The sequence below is a fragment of the Symphalangus syndactylus genome, chromosome 7 (assembly GCF_028878055.3).
Source record: "Symphalangus syndactylus isolate Jambi chromosome 7, NHGRI_mSymSyn1-v2.1_pri, whole genome shotgun sequence".
In the NCBI taxonomy this organism is placed as follows: domain Eukaryota; kingdom Metazoa; phylum Chordata; class Mammalia; order Primates; family Hylobatidae; genus Symphalangus; species Symphalangus syndactylus.
In genome coordinates this window covers 33,904,062-33,929,128 of record NC_072429.2, presented here as the reverse complement: position 1 = coordinate 33,929,128, position 25,067 = coordinate 33,904,062, and the positions used below count along the sequence as shown (strand labels likewise).

General features: G+C 35.7%; 1 long non-coding RNA gene across 1 annotated transcript in view; it reads right to left on the bottom strand.

Annotated features, from left to right (window-relative positions):
- Positions 1-24,430, bottom strand: part of LOC129486129 (uncharacterized) — a 324,309-nt gene extending 299,879 nt beyond the window's left edge. Inside the window, exons 1-2 of the long non-coding RNA XR_008658864.2 lie at positions 24,347-24,430; positions 18,331-18,424 (exon numbers count right to left, since the gene is read on the bottom strand). This is a non-coding gene — a long non-coding RNA (uncharacterized lncRNA). The remainder of the gene's footprint in view (positions 1-18,330; positions 18,425-24,346) is intronic.
- Positions 24,431-25,067: the final 637 nt, after the last annotated feature.

Genomic DNA, 25,067 nt, shown 5'->3' with positions numbered 1-25,067 from the left:
TATAATAGAAATGGCTTAGATTTATAGTTCTCTCTAATGTGCATCTAAAAGGTATACATTAAAATTACATAAAAAGATTTTTAAAATACCAATGAACAGCCACATACTAGATCAACAAAATTTGAATACCAGAGGTAAAGCTGAAGCATTAGAATTTTAAAATTTTTCCCAGGGACAGACAGGCATGAGAAGCACTGGGGTATATCATCAGTCTTCAAAACTTGAAATATTTCAGTCTATTGAGGAGCTTGACAAAAGCTGAATGTGCTAAGATACCACACTGATTCAAGAACTGCAGTAAGGACAAATAATTTACATTTTTAATATGTTCTCTGGGGAATTTTTATAGACAATGAAACCTGAACTACCTGGCTAGATGTTTTCTGAAGACGCTTTTAGCTTTTATGAATTATAACTTTTTGGGCTCCTTAACTGGGACAAAGTCACAATGAGGGTACAGAAGTTGACTGCAAGATTCTAATCAACCTCAGAGCAACAATGCTGGCTCCAAAGTTTGGAATGGGGTGGAGTTGAGAACCAGTGAGAAGTGCACATGTGGGTGAATGTGTATGTGTATTCCGAGAGCCAGAATAATATAGTAGTTAAGAAATGAGACTCTGGATTCAGATTGTCGGGTTTAGATCCGGATTTCCCATTTAACAATTTAGCAAACTTTGGTATTTAAAAAAATTATCCAAATCTCATTTTTTCTTATTATCTCTTAAGCAGGGATAATAACAGCGGACACTGTTAAGATATGAGGGAATGAAAGTAAAGAAGTAAAGTGCCGAACACAACAGCAATGCCAATCATGGAGTAAGCCATAGAGTAAAACAATAATGAAACTATTCATCATTATCATTTACACCCCTACGCAGACCAAGTTTTCTCCCCCTCTGTGCATTTCCAAATGGCCATCCTTTGATAAGTTATAGTACTACCTCCTCCATAGGTACTTCCCTGATGGCTCCAGTATTCATTCGTTCATCTCTCTCCATCTTTGACCTACCACAGCATCAATGGCAACACTGTACACTCAGAGTTATAATATGGACTGTTTCATGTGTTATTCCTGTACAATGTTCCATGCACAAACAGGGAACATGTCTCTCTAACAGAATAACATACTCCTGGCAAGTCTTTGATTTCCCTTGTTTGGAGAGAAGAGAAAGTGAATGAAGAAGAAAAGAGGAAGCTATTGTAATAAATAACCTGCATTGCTCAAAGACAGATATTATATTTTCCTTTCTAGCATTTATCCTTTGAGAAAACATCCCTTCTCCAGCCTCAGAACTACGTAGATATATTTGGCTGACTTCACTCCTAGCTCCAGGAATGGGATGTAACTCAGGCTGGACCAATTAACATATACCATTTCCCTGCAACAGCGATGTGTATAGCAATAGTCACATGTCCTAAATGTACCCAAGAAGAATAATCCTAAAATTCATGCTATAAATAATGAGGAAAAAGTGACCCATTCCTACAGGGAATCCCGATCTGATAGAATGTTGGACTATTGCTGGTTACTGTATTTCCACCATGGAACAAGAGTCTCCCTAACAATAAAGCCATCAGAGAAGAAAATTAAAGTTCCTTTGAGTTAACATTTGTGACAATACAGAACATGTGACTCCATCTGTACCTGAAGTCAGTATACAACTAAGTTTTTCAAATATGGAAGGTAATGAATCCTCCCCTTTGCTTTGACTTTAGCCAGTTTGAATCAAGTTTCTGTCATGTTGATTAAGTTTTTCACTAATATAGGTGGAGGCTAGTCTCCAGAAAAAAAAGTGAGATGTTAGGTCATCACAATCCAATTCTGTCATCATCCCATAGATGTTTCAGCTAAAGAAAGAAGGAAGGATAGTCACATTTGCTATATACCTATGACGTTCTACGGTTTATGTGAGTACTTTACCCACATTATCTCATGAAATACTTCCAATGATTCTGTAATGTGGGCATCATCATTTCTATTTTATAGTAGAACAAACTAAAGCACAGAAAGTTCAGAAGGCTTTCCCAAGAAGGTGACTTAGAGAATGGCAGAGGAAGGACCAGTGAAAATCTGCTCCTTTATAAAAGTAATAAGGATAAGGACACTGGCAAAAAATGCCAAAAACAGCATTTTTAGAACTCTGGAAATTAACTGAAGATGTGCAACCATCTGAGAAGCACTTATTCAAGAAAATGGATACATCTTGGTAAGAATAGCAATCTTTGTGGTATTTTAACTAGGACTAATCCCACTCCCAAGCTCCCTAGCACCACAGTGGCCTGGAAAACCAACTTAGTATGGTATATAAATGACAGTAGCTTTGCAAAACAGCAGGATAGCCGCCACTGTAAGGACCACAACAGACTTGGAAATCCTAAAAGGCTCATCCCCAGAAAATTGTCACTATTTGACCTGTCTGGCAGCTATTACACTGAAAAGCTCTATTCTCAGGGTTTATCTCTATTTGACCTGATTCACAATTCACTTTGTGGTAAGAACCCTCCAGACAGGCATTTTATTTAAACAATCAGTGACAGTGTTTAATATCACAAATGCCTGAGATGCTCTTAAAAGTGTGGCTCACCAGACTCATCAAAAAGCTTAAAGGTAAAACTCAGCAAGAATATGTTCATAGATGACTTTGAAAAACTCTGACAATCTTGGGGATTTATATTATCATGCATAAACACAGTGATGTGAACATATCAAGGAAAGACCTGAGAAAGATCTCTGACTGACTGACTTTAAGGCTTGTCACAAGCAGGACGTACATGTTAAGGCAGAGCTGTGGATTGCCTGCTGGAGTGCTGAAAGTATACTCCAAGAGATAACAAGAACCCCTCAGCAAAGACAGGAAAGTTCATTGGTTTGAGGCATTAAGGTACTATGTTCACAAAGCTAACTGAGCAGAGACTTCAGTGGCCACACATGACAAAGCTACAACACGTTAATGAATTAGTACAGGAAATCACAGCTTGAATATGCAATGCCCTGGGAAGGGAGAGAATCTGATTTCCAGAGCTGCCACATCAGTTAAAATGTTCAGTTTCAAAACTAAATTAAGAGACAAAGAAACAAGAAAGTACAGCCTATACATGGAAATTTAAAAAGCAGTCAATAGAAACTCTCCTGAAGGATGCCCAAACACTAGAGTTACTAAACAGACTTTAAATTAGCTATTTTAAATGTGATCATAGAATAAAAGGGAATGATATATAAAAATCTAAAGAAACATAAGAAAATGATTCTCACCAAATAAAGAATATCAACAAAGAGATGGATTATTATGAATAAAAATTCTAGATTTAAAAGGAAAAATAATGGAAAGAAAAAATTCACTAGAGGGACTCAACAGTAGATTTGACTTTGTATAAAAAAGAATCAATAATTTTGTATTTAGAAAATTCTAAGGTATCAATAAAAAATGCTAATAATTATGTTCAGCAAGGTTTCAGGTTACAACAACAGCATTCAAACATAAATTATATTTTATATTATAAAAAAATCTGAAAAATAAGACAGCATTCAATTTCATTTATAATGACATCCAAGAATACAATATTTAGGAATAAATTTAACAAAAGTGTAAAACTTTTACATGAAAACAATAAAACATCATTAAATGGAATTTTAAAAGACCTAAGTAAATGAAAAGACATCTCATGTTCATGGATCAGGAAATTTAATGGGGTTAAGATGGTAATACTCCCCAAAGTGATCTATAGATTCAATGTAACTCTACCAAAACTCTGTTTTCTGTAGGGGTGACACTGGGGCAAAAATTGATAAACTGATGATGCTAAAATTCATATGGAAATGCAAGGGATCCCAAGGAGAAAAAACAATCTTAAAAGTAAAGATCAAAGTTGGAGAACTTACATGTTCCAATGTCAAATCTTACTCTACCTATAATCAGTTGATTTTTGACAAGAGTGCTAAAACGATGATGAAATATAGTCTTTTCAACAAATGGTGCTAGTACAACTAGTCTGTCACATGTGAAAGAACAAAATTTGCACCCCTTCCTCATCCCTCCACACAAATTAACTCAAAATAAATCATAGGCCTAAATATAAACACTAAAATTATAAAACTATTAGGTGAAAATGTAAGTAAATCTTCATGCATTAGATTAGGCACAAACAACAAAAAGAACTAATAGACACGTTGGGCTTCATGAAATTTTTTTTTTAAAACATTTTGCTTCAAAGAATGTCATCAAGAAAGTGATAAAAAACCAATATATAGAATGAGGGAGAATATTCACAAATCATATATCTAATGAGAGACTTTCATCTAAAATATGTATATAAAAATTTGCAACTTAATAACAAAAAGACATACAATTTAAGAACAGTCAAAAGATTTAAGTAGACGTTTCTCCAAGAAGCACAAGAAAAGATGTTCAGTGTCATTAGTTACTAGGGAAATGCAAATCAAAACTACAATGAGATATCATTTCATACCCACTAGGAAGGCTATAACCATAAAGAAAACACAATGGGAAAAAAACAAGTGTTGGTGAGGATTTGAAGAAATAGGAACTGTCATCCATTGCTAGTGGGGACCTAAAATGATGCAATCACTTTGTTTACCATGCCTCAAACAATTAAACAGTTACCACATGACCCAAAAATTTTGTGTGCACTCAAAGGGATTGAAAATGTATATACACAAAAACTTGCACACATATTTATACCAGCATTATACGTAACTGCCAAAGACTGAAAACAATCCAAATGTGCGTCATTTGATGAGTTGATAACCAAAATGTGGTATTCACACAATCAGACATTATTCTGCTGTATAAAGAAATGATGTTTTAATACATGCTACAAAATAAATGGACCTTGGAAATATGGTAAGTGAAAGAATCCAGACACAAAGGCCAGGTTTTTGTTTTTTTTTTAATTCCATTGACATGACATGCCCAGAATAAACAAATCTCCACAGATTAGTGGTTGCCAGGGGCAGGGATGGAGGAGCAGGAATGGCAAGTTGCCACTAATAAATAGGGTTTCCTTTCCTAAGGTGATAAAAATAGTCTAGAAAGAGATGATGTTAATGAGTGAATATCTGAGTATTTTAATGACCACTGAATTATATACTTAAAAACGGTGAACTTTATGGTACACGAATTGTATCTCCATTAAGCTGTTTTTTTAAAACCTAAGACTTTCTCAAGTACATACAACTAATAGTGAAGATTAACTGTGGATTTGAAATAATTTTATAGTGATTTTAAGTCCTATTATTTGTTGTAGCATAGTACTTCCCAACTTCTGCCTAGGGGACTTCAGGTAGGATAAAATATTTAGCAATGTGTGGTCATCCTATACTCTACTTGCAGCCTTCACGGACTTCTAGAGAAAATAGCATTTTATAGAGGACAGGAGCCCTAGAGAATTATAAAAGATGCTCAGAATTTCCAGACCCTGCTTGCACAGCAGGAGAGAGAGGATATGGCTCATGCAAGGCTACACTTTCCCACTGAGAAGTTAAGAAACTTCAGAACACAGAGCATAATCAGGATTGGTTGTAAAAATTAGAGTTGAGAAAATCAGAAAAGAGCAATAAGCTTCTCTTATTCAAATGCAGAAGGTCAAGTCATGCCCTCATACTGTCTGATGGCAGGAGAAAAAAAAATTTAGGATAAAAGCCATATGACTGGGGGCAAAATATCTAGTGTTTTTTGGTTGGCTTTCTTAAAGTGGAGTTTTTTTCATTGAAAAAGCAAGAATATTAGCCATTGTTAATTTTTTTTAAAGGAAGGTGAGAAGTCTGACAGCTCAGGGTAGAAAGAATAAGAGGTGCAGAGAACTAGTAATTACTGCTATCTGGAGACACTTTTGTGTTCGCCATTCTCTGGTATTCAGTTCATAATTTAATTTCTTCCTTCCTGCCAACAGAGGCAGCTTTCTCCTGTGACACTGGCAAAGCGAAGTTGCAAAACAGAAAAGACATCAAAGTTCACTGCAGGGTGGAAATTTACCAACTGCATAGATCTAGCTTCTAAGGTGAAGAATGACTTAGTTTTACCAAAAGTAGTAAGTACTTGTGTTTTGGAGGTATATAATTTATTTTTCTCTTAAGCCCACATTCTTTTACTTCCTCTACTGTCCGTGTTCTTCTGTTTAGCCAATGGATGCATGAATAAATGTTTTTAACCATAGATTTGATGCCAGTTTTAGAAGTTTTGAAGGCAGAGCTATGTCTAGAACATGGTCATGAATGACAGTGGGGGGAAGAAAGGAAAGGTCAAAGGGAAGCATGGACAAATGCCATGCAAGTTAACACAGTGTTCTCACAGGAGAGTACTTCACTCTGAGGTTTCTTCTTACACTTAGTTTAGATATAACACGTATAGCTGTTTGACAGTAGTCATGTAAAAGTGAAAGGGACCATACTAGAAGCCAGTGTGGAACTTTGCCCACCTCTTCAGTCTTGCACAATGAAGCCAGAATTAGATTTCTATCGCTTATTAGCTGTGTCATCTTAGGACCATTTCTTAAACTCCTTAAGGATCAGTTTTCTCAAATATAAAGTAATGATAATGGTACTTGACTATTTTTTAAGAATTTGTGAAAATTAGAGAATAAATGAATACACACTCACATACACACACACACACACACACACACACACACACACACCCCTAGTATAGCTTTGAGAACCAGGAGGTATTCAATACAGGGATAAACCACAGTCATTATCATTCTAATTTAGTGATATTCATGCTCAAGCAATAGAACACTTTCTATGAAGATATCCAAGATACAAAAGACAAACTACATCAAATTGTTCAAAATACGGTGGGAGAGAACATAAATGGCCAAGAGCCTCCTCATTGAACCATTAGGTCCCTATTCAATATGGTACTTGATGAGTTTGAAAATCACACACCTTCACATCCAGCATCCTTTTTCAACTGAGGATCCCAGAAACAAGAGGAAGAAAATTACTTTGACAAGGTTACACAGCCTGTTTGTTGGCAAAGTCATTAGTAAAACTCAGTTCTCATGACTCCCAGTCCAGTCTCCTGTCTCCTACTTTGCAAGGTTTCCTCAATCCATTTTTCACTTTTATTTATTTTTTTTTATTTTAACTGAAAGTGCAGAACGTGTAGGTTTGTTACGTAGGTATACATGTGCAGTAGTGGTTTGCTGCACCTATCAACCTGTCATCTGGGTTTTAAGCCCTGCATGCATTAGCTATTTGTCTTAATGTTCTCCCTCCCCTTACCCCCACCCTTTGACTGTGTGTGATGTTCCCCTCCATGTGTTCATGTGTTCTCATTGTTCAACTCCCACTTATGAGTGAAAACATGCATTGTTTGGTTTTCTGTGCCTGTGTTAGTTTGCTGAGGATGATGGCTTCCAGCTTCATCCACGTCCCTGCAAAGAACATGATGTCATTCCTTTTTATGGTTGCATAGTATTCCATGGTATATATATACCACATTTCTGTATCCAGTCTATCACTGATGAGCATTTGGGTTGGTTTCATGTCTTTGCTATTGTAAATAGTGTTGCAATAAACATACGAGTGCATGTGTCTTTATAGTAAAATGATTTATACTCCTTTGGGTATATACCCAGTAATGGGATTGCTGGGTTGAATGGTATTTGCCTTTAGGTCTTTGAGGAACTGCCACACTGTCTTCCACAATGGTTGAACTAACTTACATTCCCACCAACAGTGTAAAAGTCTTCCTGTTTCTCCATAGCCTCACCAGCAACTATTATTTCTTGACTTTTTACTAATCACCATTCTGCCTGGCATGAGATGGTATCTCATTGTGGTTTTGATTTGCATTTCTCTAATGATCAGTAATGCTGAGCTTTTTTTTCATGTTTGTTGGCCGCATGAATGTCTTCTTTCGAGAAGTGTCTGTTCATATCCTTTGGCCACTTTTTGATGGGGTTGTTTTTTTCTTGTAATCATTTATTTTTATAGTTAACAGTGACACTAAGAGTTTACAAGAGAAACTTGATTGTTAGAAATAGATATTTGGAGCATAGGAATATATAACAAGGCATAGTGAGGGAAGAAATAGGGAAACTAAAAAGATAAAAGAAATTAATCTGTATTACACTGAGGAAAATTTAACTTAAGAACAAACAGAGCTACTCAATTGTGCAGGGACACATATTTCTTATGAGAACTTTAGTCTGCGGAGTTTTTCAAAAGTTGTGTGATAAATTCCATGCAAAATGTTAGGGAAGTCTCAGATGTGTTATGCAAGGGCAGATATCCCAAATGGGTAAAGTTTAAAAAAAAAAAAAGTTTGACATTTAAAGGGTAAGCTTCAGTAACCTGGAAAATTCACTTTTTATCAAATACTACATGCCTCAACGGTATTAGTTCATTAGTGAACTTTTTCTATTTGTGTCAAGATATTTATCAATAACTTTTTATCAGATAATTCCCATTGTTTGAGAAGATAAGAATTATCTCCAAAGCAGATATACATGGTTAAAAGGAAGAAAAACTCCACGAAAGGACAAATGAGGAGAGAAAAGTCTTTGTTTTTCATAAATGCTGGGTTTATATGTATCTATAATAACTCTTGCTATCAAATGTCCTTCACTATTCCTCAATACCTAACCAAAGGTAATAATCACCTCGTTCACAGCATAGTCTCCAGCTACTCCCAGCCTACAATGACCTCTCTATCTTGTCTACTTATGCCTTGTAACATTTCTTGAATTGTTGATTTTGTTCTATATTCAAATTGTGGATCGTTTATTAATATCTCATGCAAGTATCATACATATGCAGTTAAATTAGCAATCATTTCAATAAAGATACAAAGTTTGATATTTCATTATGTAAACCAGAGCACATAATACTCTCTGAATTTGTCAAATAAATAAACGTGTGAATAAATAAATTTAGGAGCACTGTTCAATATATTGGGCAAAAGGAACCCTAGTCTAATGAACGCTCAAAAAAATGTTTACATGAGGATTAAATTAATATAATCAATTTAATGTTCATTAAATTAATATAATTAATGTACACTAAATTAATAATTAATTTACTGTATATTAAATTAATAATTCAATGTACACAAATTAACATAATTAATATACATTAGATTATTATAATTAAATGTACATTAAATTAATATAATTAAATGTACATCACATTAATATAATTAAATGTACATTAAATTAATATAATTAAATGCACATTAAATTAATATAATTAATGCACATTAAATTAATATAATTAATGCACATTAAATTAATATAATTAACGCATATTAAATTAATATAATTAATGCATATTAAATTAATATAATTAATGCATATTAAATTAATTAATGTATATTAAATTAATATACATTTTCAATTACGAGATACTAGCTTATTTTATGAGACCTTTGCATGCTGTAATGGAGGAGAAGAAAAGGAACTAATAATAAATATTGAGCTCTTGACCAAATCAGCCACTGACTAAACTTTGAGCAGATCATATCACATCCAGGCCTAAGTTCCTCCATTAGTTAAGTAAGCAGGCTGAACTAGAATCTTTCACAATATTTGATTTATGACACGATAGGAATGGGAAATGACTAGCCATTCCCTTGCCAGGTAGTTAAAGGTCCCAGTTTGTCAGTTTGATTTAGAAGCCAATGATTCCAAACCCAATTACTCTTCAGAATTACTTATGAAATTTTCAAAACTATAAAACTATAGATTGGAGCTCATAATATTCCTATTCATTTGTATTCCACATTTTGAAAACTACCAGGGTTATACTGTAAACTCAGTGCTTTTCTTATACTTAGCACTGTTCTTGTACTTAGAGACCAGGATAGAAATGTGTACAGTGAATAGCTCTATACTAATAGACATAAATGGACACAACATAATACACTGATGAAAGCATAGACTTTGATAGCAGGAAGGCTTAGTATAATAAGAAAGATTTTCTAGGAAACCTGAAAAAGAAGAGCGATGGTTGGCGGGTGAGTGGGGTGGGCTGGGGGAGCTAGTCATGCAAGAGATTAAAACCCATTCCAAAGACTCAATCATTTAGATTATATTGGCACATGAACAGATGGAAACACTCATAGAAAAGTGTATATAAAATTTCAAGTTATGCATCAAACATAGGAAAGTTTAGTATAAAATATGTATTTCTAATGAGCAAGCTAAAGATATACTCTTAAATAAATGATACTGAGGAAAACAGATACTTTTGGAAAAAAGATAAAGTAGGATCCTTATGTCACATCATATATCAAGGAAAACTCCACATAGATTAAAGGCCACAATGTAAAAGGCCAGGGTACAGGGAGAGGTGGTGAGGAATCTATATTAAATATTTGAAGAAAATGTGGAGCACACTTTAAAATACTGATTTTGATACTTTAAAATCTGAGTGAAGAAAGCCTTTATAATAAAGATTCAAAATATAGACTCCATGTATAAAAGATTTGTGAGTTCTAATAGATACATGTAAATAAAAAATATATACATTTTTTTGCCCAGTTCACCATTAATCCACATTCAGGTTGATTCTATGACTGCTATTGTGAATAGTGCTGTGATGAACCTATGCATACGTGTGTCTTTGCGGTAAAGCAATTTATATTCCTTTGGGCATATACCCAACAATGGGATTGCTGGGTTGAATGGTACTTCTGTTTTAAGCTCTTTGAGAAACTGCCAGGCTACTTTCCACAATAACAAAAAAATGCTTTATAAAATGGATAGGGACATGTCAAAGGGAACCAATCCGAAAGACCTTCAAATGGTCCAAGCTGGAACGATATGAACAATAAAATAAATGATTATAGCATTGGATTAAGGCCCAACAAATATTCATAAGTCTATGCTGACATAAAATAGAATAAAGAATAAAAGGAAGAAAATCTTACAGAATTCTAAATACAAATCAATGTAAATGGATAATGCAAAATAGAAAATCAACACAAAAACACCACGGTGATAATTACTATAGGCAAGAATCCCAGAGGAATGCAAAAATTGTATGTAAAACTTGAAGAATAAATGGTGTATTTGCATAATTCCTAAGTATCTACCTTCAAGTATTTATTAATAACTTTTCCTCTAAATTTCTGAAACACACCTATGACTATTTAAAACAAAAATTATGACATTGTATTGTGGTATTTGTAAGTGGGAGATGTAAAATTTATCATAGTAGCATAAGGAATAAAATGAGATAAATGAAAATGCTCTGTAGCAAGGTTTTTATATTTTACATGTATTAAGACAGTACAGTATTAACTCTAGATTTTGTTGAGATGTTAAAGATTCAGCAGCAACTGCTAAAAAATACAAGAAAGTGTAACTTAAATGCTAATAAAGGAGAATTAATATATTTTATAGTCATAATATCCCAAAGCAGGAAACAACCCAAATATCTATCAACAAGAAAATGAATGAGCAAATTGGATAGCATTTATACAACAGAATACACCTCAGAAAAAAAAAAAAAAAAAAAAAAGGGACACACCCTGGATAAATCTCATAAACCTGTTAAATGAGAAAAGCTAGACATTAAAATGTATACATTAATATATTGTTTTATTTCAGGCAAAATAAATGTATGGTGAAAAAAATTAACACACATAGCCTCTTGTATTTTGCCTGGGATAAAAGACAAGTGAATTTTCTGAGGATGATGAAAGTATTCTGTTTTTAGAAGGATGAATATTATACAGATTTGTCAGAAATGTACAGTTAAGATTCGTGCCTTTCAACGTACGTACATCTTACCTCATGAAAAAAGAACTAAAAATAATAAGTGGGGATGGAGAACGTGTTAAAGTATAGATTAAGCTAAAATGGCACATAGTTGTTGAAGCTGAGTAACAAGTCTATTATACTATTTTATTTCTATATGTTTAAAAATTTTGTAGTCAAACACTTGTATAAATAGACAAAACTGGTCTACAGTGTTAACTTGGTTATCTTTGGAAAGGAAGGGAGGGAAAAAGTTATTGTCTAGGCATTATTGAAGATGATTCTATTTCTCAGTTACATAAGAAAATTCTCTATTATAATCCATCAAGCCTTAAATGAATGTTTCTGTGTGTATTTCTGTATACATGTTGTAGATCAATAAAAAATTAATTATATATATGTACAAAAATCCTAAAAAAAAAATCCAATTTATATCGTTGATCCAAAGATAGTCTCTCTAGCATATAAAGAGCAACCAGAAACAGCTGGGCTCGGTGGCTCACGCCTGCAATCCTAGCAATTTAAGAGGCTGAGGTGGGCGGATCACTTGAGCTCAGGAGCTCAAGACCAGCCTGGGCAACATGGCAAAACCCCATCTCTACTAAAAATACAAAAAATTAGCTGGGCATCATGGCACACGCCTGTAATCTCAGCTACTAGGGAGGCTGAATCACGAGAATCACTTGCACCCAGGAAGTGGAGGTTGCAGTGAGCCGAGATTGCACCACTGCACTCCAGCCTGAGCAACAGAGAAAAACTCTGTCTCAAAAAGAAAAAAAAAAAAAAAAAAAAGGAGTAACCAGAAACGAGATGAAAAAGACAGGGAACACAATAGAAAAAAATGGACAAAAGAAATGAACAGAATCCACATAATATAAAGGCAATGACCCTATGTGAAACAGAAGCTCAACCTCACTCTGAATAGAAACACAAATTAGAACAACATGAAGGAGTTTCAGTACCAAGAAGGGCAGGGGATTGTGTGTTGATTAGCACTCCTGAAAATAACAATTATAAACTCTGGACACAGTATGATGAATGACTATTTGAAGACATTAGACTACAGATAAGAGCAGGCAGAAGCTCAAGGGAATTGAACTTTGAAAGAAGGGATGTTCGCTTGGAAAGATATATATTTATAGTATTTGGCTCCTGAGGGTGCTCCCCTCTCTATAAAGGAGAAGCTCAAACAGTAAACCAAAGTGCTTGAAGTCAATATTTATCAGAGCATGGAGTCAGTGTCCCCAAAGCAGTTGGAAATCTGTGTGTGTGTATGTGTAAGATGTAGAAAGATATGGCCTAAAAAATATATAGTGATGACTTTTCTATAGTAGAGATAATGGATTTCATTTTCTTATTTTATCTTCTACTCTTCACATTTATAGCTTTTGTAAAAATGAAAATGAAAAATAAACAAAACAAAATAAAAATAAATAACCCAGATTTGTGATTCAGCTCTATCAACTACAGCGCAAACTTGAGAAAATTATTTGGTTTTATCAATTATCTTTTTCTCAGTTTGCAGAAATAGTTCTGATTTCAACCACATATTATTCTTATGAAGTTTAGTGGCCAAAATGCATTTAAATATCTTAGTGTAGTGCTTGACACTGGTATTAAATGCTAGGGATCATCATCTTCATTCACATCATTATTGGTGCCCGGTTACATTTGTCTGTTGAACAAATGAGTGCATCAGTTAATGAACAGGATCCATCTAAAAACCACATGAGGAATTGGCCTGGTCTTCAGTTCTCTGATGCAAGTCAGCCGTGCTCAGTCCTTGGAATAGCTGCTAAGGATATCCTGGCTGAGCTGGCTCAAGTGGGATGACAAGATGACATTGATTAAAGACAGGCTGGTGAGCAATGAAAAGCAAAGTCACCTGAACAGTTACCTGCCTCTCCTCTCTGGCCACAGCAAGATAGCACACATCAGGGAGGCAAAGTTGTTAGTGAAGTTAGGAAACTAAAATCAAGTGTGTGCCAAAAGCAGAGGTTCAAAGGGTGCTATATATGACAAAGAGTGATACCAGCAGCTTCAGCTTAGTGGGTTCATATTAAAACAGTCTTATAAACTGTCTTTTTTCCTCCACAAATGCTTCACTTAAGTTAATGGATATGACCTTATTTTTTTGGATACACTGAAATTATAGTCAGTTCCCCTGGAGTTTAGAGGAGAGAATAATGAGTGAGAGGGAACACAAGAGAGGGAAAAGGAATGTGTTTTAATGTCAGAAAGGAGTACCTTTTACAAATTTAATCTTAGAACACTGGTCTTGCCTTACTTAGGGTATATATTAGGAAATTTACTATTGGTAATACACTTAATAGTTGTAGGACTGGCAGTAATAAAGTGGCAGCATGAGAGTATCTGTGGGAGTAAATTTGAATACTTACTCCACTTACTAGTATCCTGGATCCATAAAACACCAGGGAATTGATGTTCTTCATATTTTATAGAGGAGAGAACTCACTGACCCGACTGCTGTCAAAATTTCCTCCACCTGTCTATAGTGTACCCAGCTTAGAACCCAGCACGGCTGACCCCTAGCTTATCTACATTTTTCTTGTCCAATCACTTGCCCTTCTGCTACACTCCTCTAAACACATTCTTTATTTATGATTCCACTAAAAACACAGAAACACAAACTGCAGATGAAATACCTCAGAGCCATCTCCTGAACTTCAGGCTCATACGCAACTTTCCAATGGGCAGATTCACTTGGAGGTCTTCTATGAATTTCAAAATCAAATTGCCCTGAAAACATATCATCATCCTCTCCCTAAACCTTCTCTTCTTTCAGTAGGAGAGTTTCCCTACGGGGAACATAGTCACAAATCTTCCAGTTACTTACTCCTGAATCTTGGAAATCATTCCATGCTTCTTCTCTGTGCCTTGAGCCACTTTTTTTTTTTTTTTCTTTAAAGATGGAGTTTTGCTCTTGTTGCCCAGGCTGGAGTGCAGTGGCGTGATCTCGGCTCACTACAACCTCTGTCTCCAGGGTTCAAGTGATTCTCTTGTCTCAGCCTCCTGAGTAGCTGGGATTACAGGTGCCCACCACCACACCCAGCTAATTTTTGTATTTTTAGTAGAGATGAGGTTTCACCATGTTGGCCAAGCTGGTCTCAAACTCCTGACCTCAGTTGATCCGCCGATTCAGCCTCCCAAAGTGCTGGAATTACAGACATGAGCCACCGCGCCTGGCCTAACCATTCTTGCAACATCCAGTCATTCAGCCAAACTGTCTCATCTACTGACTATTCGGGCCTCGTCTCTCCATTATCATGCCACTTTACTCATCTCAGGCCACCTTCCTCTCTCCCTTGTGTTAATACAAGAGCCTCCTAACTGATGCCCTCTCATCCTTCAGCCTCAAACCCCTCTGGCCCTTTCTGCACCACTCTTCAACAATTCTCCCCTTTATGTGTGTTAGTTTTTGAACTATGAGAAGCATGGACACAACTGATCATTTCCTCCTTCTTGAAACACTTTCGTTTTCTTCATTTGGCAACTAGGTCACCACTCATGGTTTTCTTCTATGTTCCTGATCAAACTGTCTCAGTTTTCCCTTGCTGGTCCTTTTGCTTCTCCTAGATGACTATTGATAGTCATTCCCTGGGGTGAGCTCTTCTAACAAGATTATTTTAAAATACTATATTTATATGCTGATGACACATTTATACCTCCACTTGTACCTATCATCTGAACTCCAGAATTACACATTTGGCTGTATTGTTCTCTCTCAGATGTTTAACAAACATCTGAACTCTAACGTGTCCAAAATCAAACTCCTGATCCCCCTTCCTTGACACAACTACTGTTCCTACAGTCCTCCCCACTTCAGTCAATGGAAATGGTATCATTTTGCTTGTTCAGGTTTTTGTTCTACCCAGTCTAGCACTCCTACTGTTCGTAGAATAAGCCAAGCATACTCCTTAAGGCCTGTGGACTTGCTGGTCCTTCTATCCAGACTATTTTTCCCTTAGGCATCACATCACTTTCTCTTCTCAAATGTTTCCCTAGCATCAGAACTTTCTCTGACCACCCTATAGAAAATAATAAACCTCAGAACCATTTTCTATTCCCTACTTATAATCATATGAAAGTCTGTATTTTTCTTTATTTTCTCTCCCTCTGCGACAGTGTGAGCTCCGTAAAGGTAGGGAACTCACCTATTTTGATAGCTAGAGCAAGATGTGGTACATAATAGACATGCAAATATTTGCAGAATGGATGAATAAATGAATATGTCACCTGTTCCCTACAGCACTGTAGTTTATACATCTGCCTGGACTCTTATACTATATTACAATTATTAGTTAATTTCTCTCTCACTAGACTACTCTAAATATTAAGAGTACTCTTAAGGCTAAAGCTATGCCTTAATCATATAATATCCCCATGGCTAGCAAGTAATTGGCAGGTATTAAGCACTGTATGTTTCTTTGTTTATTTGAAAGAAAGTAGAGAGGGGAGAGACATTGTTAGCATAGGCAGGTTAGCACAAAGTAACTGGGATTTATCACCTTTCACTGGGAAAATGTTTTTTTTTTTAATTTTTTTTAGACTAAGATGTCTTTGCTTTTAAAATAGTCAATAATTTTTTTTCCTCCAAGAGTAAAAGTTTAGAAGGTCATGAATGAACAGGCTGCCCACCTCTAACTTTCAGGAATCACAGCCATGAACCATAGGTAAAGACAGAAACACAGAATTCCAAACACCATGCTGTCCTCCCCTCATTCTACACTGAAAAATGTGTCTATTCAGAGCTCATAAAATATTAATGATGAAAGGAATCTTTGAGTCCAACCCCTACATTTACTTATAGGTAAACTGAGACTGGAAGAGATTTTTTTTTTTCCACCACAGAACAAGTTAACAGCACAGTCAGAATTCAAAATTAATTTTCCTTAATCCCAATTTAGTTTTAGTTTTCTAACACACCAAAGCCTCATCATTCCATATTTAAGACCTCATTAATAGATATCCATAATCTTTCTCTTCATAGATATGAACCTAAACTTTGTATGTTAAAATGATAAAAAAAAATACATATCATCAGTGACTTACAGTTTGGGTGGGGAGTTGCTTAACAGAGCATCAACATGCTAACAAGGAAATAAAGAAGGTTAGGCTGTAGACACTGAGCTCCAATGGAAATTAAAATTGTAAGCATCAAAGTATATAAGTATAGCTCAAACCATCCAGTTAATTAACTTTTAAGTTCTTGATACTCACATTTCCCTTTGACTACAGTGAGAAAGATATTGGTGGGTTTGAACTGAGCTCTTGTTACCATCTCTACCCAAAATGCAAGACATTTTGCTGACAGATCAATACGTATCTCTTCATTTAGACTCATGAATTGTTAGAGTATCCCTTTTTGGTCATCAGTCCTAAAACAAACAAACAAAAACTATTCCCCAATCTTCTGTGACGACATTTATTTAATTTTCCTCTTTCCTATGGACTGTTCTAGTTTCTTTTTTTTATGATCTCATATGTTACTAATACTAAGAGTTGCATTGTCAGCCCTTCTGTCATCTTTCATACTTGACTTACACAATCTCATTCATTCCCAGTCTGGAATATCTACCCTGTCATGATTCCAAAATCCATGTCTCCAGCTCACTCTCCTAAATACTGTTTCCTATATTCAATTCCTCATTGCACATAACTACCAGGAAACCTTGCAAGCACCTCAAACTCCACACATTCCAAACTGAAATCTTTTTCCACCTCCTTCATACCTTGTTTTTTCTTCAGAATCTCTGTCTCAGAAAAGGCACTATCTTCCACCCAGTCATTCAACCCAGAAACCTAGCGGTCATTATGGATGCTTCACTCTATGCATATTTACCTCTTCATCCCCAGTCCCTCTTTCATATTCAACCAACCACCAAGTCCTGTGGCTTCCACCTAAAATCCCATCAGATCTCTATTTCATGGCAGGAGTTTCCGCATTGATATCTAATGTACAGTCTCTGTCAGGGTGGTCCATGAACCGCTATTGTCTTGCACAAACACTTGTGTTATACAGACACAGATGAAGAACTTGCAAGGATCATCTGGGTTACCTCAGAGCAGGAAGGTATATTAATGTTACCATTGTTTTCTGAAGGTGGACAGGGACTTCAGTAACAGAGACTTTGATGTCAGTCATACATAAAAAGAACACAGCTGGAAGTTAAGAAAAAAAGGTGGCTCTCCAAAAATAATAAAAATGAATAAATATACAGACTAAAACTATGAAATATTTAATTTATAATAATTTTATTATCAGTATTATTTATATGTTTGCTACAGTCCTGACACTTTGCGAAATATTTTCATGTAGTGCCCTATTTGTGTTATAACTTTATTAGCATATGGTCTATTCGGCAAAGTAACTGTAATTAATCACCTCCTTTCACTTGGAAAATATACTTTTTTTCCAGCCTAAGATGGCTTCACTTATAAAACAGTCAAAGAGGAGGAAATTGAGGCCCAGAGAATGTAACTTACCTGCTCCAATCACAAAACTTATAACTAACAGAAATAGAGTGAAGCCAGCCTCTCTAACAGAGAGCTCAAGTGCTCTTATCTCTCCCCAAACCCACATACCTCCTTCTTTATTTGGGAGTCTCTGGACAGGGCAGTCTCATTGTCACTTCTCTCTTATTTCATTAAACAGTCATTTCCCAGTTCTCAGGAGTTCCTAGAAGATAAAGTACTTCTGTCCACTCACATTCAAATATACTGCCCAGAAGTCCCCTGGATCTCCCACAAATTTTTCTAAGAATTCTAGCATCACATCTCTAAGTACCACAATCTCTATTACCAGTGTGTGATGTCTGAAATGTGCAGGCTACATAGTCAGAAATGTTAGATAAGAGGTAGGAAAATGGCCTTGAATGGTGATCACACATTTCTGGAAATCTGGAAATTAGTATCATCTACATAAAGGGGTGGTTTTCTTGAAGGGAATGTGTCTGTCAACAATGGTCCAAAATGAGCCAAGAGAAGTAGCAGTGCAAAACGGAACTTGGATTTCCCACCCACAAGATGGGTTTGGGTTTTGCCACTTGTCTTCCTCTAACAGCAAAAATAACTGTGAATTAGGAGTGCTATATTTAGAATGAGAAGGCGTGGGGCACTCAAGCTCCTGAGGCCAAGGCAGGAGGTGGATAAAGAGCAGCAATAACAAGTCATGTGAAATCACAACTCATTATCAGCAAGCAGGACAGCTCCTTCTCCACCTGGATGCAGAAATCACCTTGGAAAAAGCCAGCAAGTAACTTAGCAAAACCCTCAGGATGAGCTCCTGGAAAATATTCCAAAGATACAGCTTCTTCAGAGCAAACCTTTATGTGAGTTAAAAAAAAAAAAAAAGAAAAGAAAAGGAAAATCGCAGGAGTATGAGAAAAATCAGAGCCACTAGAGCAGAAAGGAAACAGATTATCCTGTCACACCTTTGAAGCAGAAACTGAAGTCCAAAAAGAGAATGGGATTCAGCCAAGGGCACACAGCATATTAGTAGCTGACAGTTGCTTTTAGGATTAAGATCCAAATCTCAAGTCCCCTGCATGATCTTCCAGTCTCTTTTCTCAACCATAATTTTAACTCATCTCATTTTACCTTTTAATTTCCCTGATGCAGTATTTCCTAACCTTTTTGATAATATAGAGGAATACTGGTATTTGTAAGATGCACTGGGGAAAACATACGACTCTTGTGTTCAGATATAATGAGCACTTGGGTCTCAGCCCACCTCCCACCACCTTCATGGACCTCGGCACCCTAACCAGAATTTTCTGCTGTAATGCATCATGCTTCCCTTGCTCCACACACACGTTATTCACCCTTGAAATGCACTTCACCTAGTTAGCTTGTACTACCCCTTCAGTTATCAGCTCAAGAACTCTTTCATCTAATAAGTCATCTCTAAGTCACTCCACCCCCAGGACATTTTGATATGTCCTCCTAAAGAAGTGAATTGTCTTCCTACATTAAAATCCTAAATATACATACACCTAACTCTGGAGCTCCCAGATTCATAAAATAATCACTACTAGACTTAAGAAATCAGATAGACAGCAACACAATAATAGTGGGGGAATTCAACACTCCACTGACAGCCCTAGACCTATCATTGAGACAGAAAATCAACAAAGAAACAATGGACTTAAACTACACTATAGAATGAGTGGACCTAACAGATATTTACAGAACATTCTACCCAAGAACTTCAGAATGTACCTTCTTCTCATCAACACAAACAACTCTCATTCAATTTTTAAAAACTGAAATCATATTAAGTATTTTTTCAGATGACAATGGAAAGCTAAAAGTCAACTCCAAAAGATACCCACAAAACTGTACAAACACATGGACAAAACAATCTGCTCCTGAAAGATTTGGGGATTAACAATGAAATCGAGATGGAAATTAATAAAAATCTTTGAAATGAATGACAATAGTGACAAAAGTTTTCAAAACCTCCGGGATACAGCAAAAGCAGTGCAAAGAGGAAAGTGTATAGTGCTAGATGCCTACATCATTAGTGAAAGATCACAAATTTGCAACCTAATATCACACCTCAAGGAACTAGAGAAACAAGAAGGAATCAAACTCAAAGCTAGCAGAAGAAAAGAGATAACAAAGATTAAAGCAGAACTAAATGAAATTAAAACAAAAAAACACACAAAAGATCAATGAAAATAGGTGATTCTTTGAAAATATAAATAAAATTGACAGACCATTAGCAAGATTAACAAGAGAGAAGATCCAAATAAACTCAGAAATGAAACTAGAGACACTACAGTCAACACCACAAAAATACAAAAGATCATTTGAGAGTACTATGAATACCTCTATACACAAAAACTAGGAAATCCAGAGGAAATGGATAAATTCCTGGAAACATATAACACTTCCAGATTAAATCAGGAAGAAATAGAAACCCTGAACAAACCAATAATAAGCAGTGGCATTGTATCAGTAACAAAAAGAAAAAAAAATTGCCCACCAAGAAAAAATCCCCAGGGTCAGATGGATTCACAACCAAATTCTACCATTCAAAGAATTGGTACCGATTCTACTGAAACTATTCCAAGAGATAGAGAAAGAGGGAATCCTCCCTAACTCATTCTATGAATCCAGTATCACCCTGACACCAAAACCAGGAAAGAACATAACAAAAAAAAAAAAGAAAAAGAAAAGTACAGACCAATATCCCTGAGAAACATAGATGCGAAAATTCTCAGCAAAATACTAGCTAACTAAATCCAACAGCATATCAAAGAGATAATACACCATGATCAAGTCGGTTTTATCCAGGGATGCAGGTGTGGTTTAACATGCACAAGTCAATAAACATGGCACATCCCATGAACAGAATTAAAGATCATCTGCATTGATGCCAAAAAAGCATTCAACAAAATCCAGGATCCCTTTATGATAAAACCCCTTAACAAATTTAGCATAGAAGGGACATACCTCAAAATAATAAAAGCCATATATGAAAAACCCACAAGCAACATCATACTGAATGGGGAAAAGTTGAAAGCATTCCCCCTTAGAAGTGGAACAAGACAAGGATGCTCACTTTCACCACTTCTATTCAAACATAGTATGGAATTCCTAGCCAGTGTAATCAGGCAAGAGAAGGAAATAAAGGGCATCCAAATTGGAAGAGAGGAAGTCAAACTGTCACTGTTCATCAATGATATGATTATATACCTAGATACCTAGAAAATCCAAAAGATTCCTCCAAAAGACTCCTAGATTTAGCAAATGAATTCACTAAAGTCACAGTTACCAAATCGATGTACACAAATAAGTAGCACTACTATATACCAATGATGATCAAACTGAAAATCAAGTTGAGAATTTAATCCCTTTTACAATAGCTACAAAAAAATAAAATAAAATACCTAGGAATATTCTTAATGTAGACGATGAAAGATCTTTACAAAGAGAACTACAAAACATTGCTGAAAGAAATCATAGATGACACAAATGAAAACACATTTTATGTTCATGGATTAGAAGAATCAATATTGTGAAAATGACCATATTGCCCAAACTATACATTCAATGCAATTCTATCAAAATACTAACATCATTTATCATAGAATCAGAAAAAAAATCCTAAAATTCATATGGAACCAAAAAAGAGCCCAAATAGTCAAAGCAATCCTAAGCAAAAAGAACAAATCTGGTGGCATCACCTGACTTCAAATTATACTACAAGGCCATGTTACCCAAACAATGTGGCACTGGTATAAAGTAGACACATAGAACAATGGAACAGAATAGAGAACCCAGAAATAAAGGCAAATACTTAAAGCCAACTGATCTCCAACAAAGCATACAAAAGCATAAATTGGGGAAAGGACACCCTATTTAATAAATTATTTAATAAATGATGCTGGGAAAACTGAATAGGCACATATGGAAGAATTAAATTGTATCTCTCTCACCTTATGTAAAAAAATCAACGCAAGATAGATCAAAGACTTAAACCTAAGATCTAAAACCATAAAAATTTTAGAAAAACACCTAGTAAAAACTCTTCTAGGCACTGGCATAGGCAAAAAATTTTTTACCAAGACCCCAAAAGCAAATGCAACAAAAACAAAAATAAATAAATGGGACCTAATTAATTTTCTTTATCCATTCGTTGGTGCACAGGCACTTAATTTGGTCTCAAATCTTTGCAATTTTTAATTGTGCTGCAATTAACATACATGTGCAGGTGTCCTTTTGATATAATGACTTCTTTAAAGCTTCTGTTCAGCAAAAGAAATAATTGGAGTAAACAGACAACCCAGAGAATGGGAGAAAATATTTGCAAACTATGCATTCTACAAAGGACTAATATCCATAATCTACAAGGAATCCAAACAAGTCAGCAAGAAAAAAAATCAAATAATCAAATAAAAGTGGGCAACTGACATGAATAGACATTTTTCAGAAGAAAATATACAGATGGCCAAACATGAAAAATGCTCAACATCACTAATCATCAGGAAAATATAAATTAGAACTACAATGAGACACCACCTTACCCTTGCAAGAATGGCCATTATTATAAAGTCAAAAAACAGTAAATGTTGGTGTGGATTTGGGAATGCTTATACATTGCAGGTGGGAATGTAAATTAGTACAGCCTCTAAGGAAAACAGTATGGAGATTTCTTAAAGAACTAAAAGATCTACCATTTGATCCAGCAATCTCACTACTGGAAATCTACCCAAAGGAGAAGGCATTATATAAAAAAGCTTACCTGAACATGTACATTTATTGCAGCACAATTAACAATTGCAAAGATTTGGAACCAACCTAAGTGCCCATCAACCAATGAGTGAATAATGAAAACAGGGAATACTACTCAGTACTACTCACTATTCCAGTACACCACGGAATACTACTCAGCCATAAAAAAGAATGAAATAACGTTCTTTGCAGCAACTTGGATAGAGACAGAGGCCATTATTTTAAGTTAAGGAACCCAGGAATAGAAAACCAAATGCCATATTTTCTTTTGTAAGTGGGAACTAAGCTATGGGTACACAAAGGCAGATTAAGTAGTACAATGGACTTTGGAGACTCAAAAGGAGGAGGGTGGGAGGTGGTTAAAGGATTAAAAAAACTACATATTGGGTGTGAAGTACACTACTTAGTGCACATGGGTGCACTAAAATCTCAGACTTCACCCCTCTACAATTCATCCATGTAACCAAAACCCACTTGTACTCTAAAAGCTATTGAAATTTTTAAAATTAAAAAAAATGGATTGCCTTCCTGTAAAACATTAGTCACTTTGAAAATACACGTGAATTTCTGTGATTCTTTGATCTATATGTACCTTCTGATGAGAAAGTAGGCTGTCAGATCATAAGAATAAAGACAGTGTTTCTTTTGCTGATGATTATGCCTACAGCCATTAGCATATAACTTATATTAGGTTCTTGATAAATATTAATTGACAAAATGGCCAGAGTTCATATCCCAAGACTTCTAGATAAGTACTTTGCCCTAATATGCCTCTTTCAATCATATTTTTTAAACTTAACAACTATATCTTTTTTCCTGCCCATGGAAAATTTCTTTAAATTTACAGGAGCAGTACTCTTCAGACCACACTTTGGAAAAGACTGGGAAGTGGAAAGAGCAGAGGTCTAGGTGTTAGCAAACCTAGATTCTAGTCCAAACTGATTATTACTTTCTACAGTCCCACAGGGAAGTAATGGCCCCTCTCTTCTCCTCAGTGGTCTCATCTTTCAACAAACTATCCCCTTCTAACCCCATTATTCCATTTCTATGCTGTTAGAATATCTTTCACACCAATTTTCTCCATTTTTATAACTTATCTCCAAGGTACCTGGTATCTATTGTTTTCTTCTGAATATGCCCATTGAGCTGTCTGTTTCCAGCATTCCCAAGGTTTTTCTCCCTTTTAGAACTGACTTGTCCCACTCACTTGGGGATTCTGATTACTTCTACAGTTGCTCCACTCAACTCAGTCATATTTAGCTTAAGGGATAGTTTGTAGCTGGGTATATTCGTCCTTTTTCATGCTGCTGATAAAGACATACCCGAGACTGGGAAGAAAAAGAGGTTTAATTGGACTTACAGTTCCACATGGCTGGGGAGGCCTCAGAATCACGGCAGGAGGTGAAAGGCACTTCTTACATTGCAGCAGCAAGAGAAAAATGAGGAAGAAGCAAAAGCAGAAATCCCTGATAAACTCATCAAATCTCGTGAGACTTATTCACTATCATGAGAATAGCACGGGAAAGACCAGCCCCCATGATTCAATTACTTCCCCCTGATTCCCTCCCAAAACACGTGTGAATTCTGGGAGATACAATTCAAGCTGAGATTTAAATAGGAACACAGCCAAACCATATCACTGGGTAAATTAACACTGAATAGGGAAACATTATTATTTTAATAAGTGCTCCTGGTTTCTTAATCCAAAATAGGAGAATTCAAGAACTATGGCATAGAGAAGACATTTTGGGAAAGGTAAGACCTTTCAGTGACACAAGTAGCATTTTGGATAGCTGTCTATGTAAGATTGATGCTGAAAACAGATACTATAATAAGTAAACCAATGAATTCCAATAAATGTATGGCTCAGTGAGTCTTCTCAGCTAAAACTCAAACTATGCTGTTTCCCCAAGGGTAGGAAGGCACCCAGAGGGCAAGTCTATTGAGTCAGCAGGAAGATGGATTGGGCTGATATAGACCTGGCAAAGCCTGCAAGGGTACTGCAGAGGGGAATATAGATGCCAATCCAGTTCACAACACATAGCAGGAACATTAGGAATGCTGTAGCAGAGAGGAAAGGA